Source organism: Meleagris gallopavo, chromosome 5 (assembly GCF_000146605.3).
Source record: "Meleagris gallopavo isolate NT-WF06-2002-E0010 breed Aviagen turkey brand Nicholas breeding stock chromosome 5, Turkey_5.1, whole genome shotgun sequence".
Taxonomy (NCBI): Eukaryota; Metazoa; Chordata; class Aves; order Galliformes; family Phasianidae; genus Meleagris; species Meleagris gallopavo.
Window position 1 is genome coordinate 24024659 of NC_015015.2, and position 1247 is coordinate 24025905.

Sequence of the window (1247 nt, forward strand, 5' to 3'; positions counted from 1 at the left end):
AACTCCACCAATCCCTCCCCAGCTGCGAGAGCGTCCTGCTGCTGGAGCTGGGCCTGGGGAAGATCGCACTGATGCCGCTGCGTGGTGGCAGCCTGGCCTTGCACAAGCTGCTTGTGCATCCTGAACCTCAGTTCTTCCATATGAAAAATAGGATGAGAAGTCACTTATTGTCCAAAGCACACCATGCTTCTTAGCTGAGAATTATACAGCTGCTGAAAGGCTCTGAACAGATTCAGCTGAGCTGAAGGGCTGTGGCTGGAGATGTCCTCCAGCACAGAGCTTGGCTGCGAGCCTCCCAGACACCACCTCTCTCTTACAAGGGAAACTCATCACGATTCTGAACGCAAGGGCTTGGAAGGGGGATAAATCTTCAAGATCTGAAGGACTGAAGACTGCTCATCAGCTCCCCTTAAACCCGCTCCGGGTTTTGACTTGGGAGGTTAGAAACCACAGCCAGGGAGCTCTCTTTTGATTCACAACTTGTTTGGAGCCATCACCCAGAAAGCAGCCAGTGAATCACTGCAGCCGGTTAGTCATGCAACCGCACCGAGAGCGCACTCAAAGGGAGCACAAAATAAACAGCCTGCAGCCCCAGATAACACACACGCAGCTCGTTTGCGCTATCTGGCATCAGCATATATTGTTAATAACACATCAAACCCTTAGGAAAAGACGCACGCAGTAAGCATCTCCAAATCTCTCTCCCCATCGGTATTTTTCCCCGTCTTGTTTCAAAACAATTCAGACAAGGACGAGTCGAAGGCTTTTTTTCCTCTCTCTCTCCGCACCCGTCCCGTCTCCGGTAAGGTTACACCGTGCGCAACAGCAGCGCGGGGCCAAAGCGGAGCTAAATCCGCTCGGCAGCGGACAAATGGAAAACAAACAGCGCTCCCGTGAAAACAGACCTTCCCGGGGGGAGCTCCACTCCGCTGACACATGAGCGGTATAAACAACCCGGGCCGGGATCCTTACCGAGGTCTCCACAGCCAGATCTCCGGTCGAGCCACGAGAAGCGCGCCGCAGCTCCGCGAAAAGCGGCGACCGAGCCCTTCCGAGGGCGAGAAGCGAGCGGGGCCCTACCTTGGGTGCCGCTAGCCGAGGGGGGTCCCACAGCTCCCGCGGAGGAGGCCCCACACCGCCGAGCGCCTCGGCCCGACTCCCGGCGGGAGCTCCCTCCTCTCCCTGAGCGGCGGATCTGTTGACCCTATCGCGGGAAGGAGAGCGCCGGCGCGGCCGCTCGCCCTTCT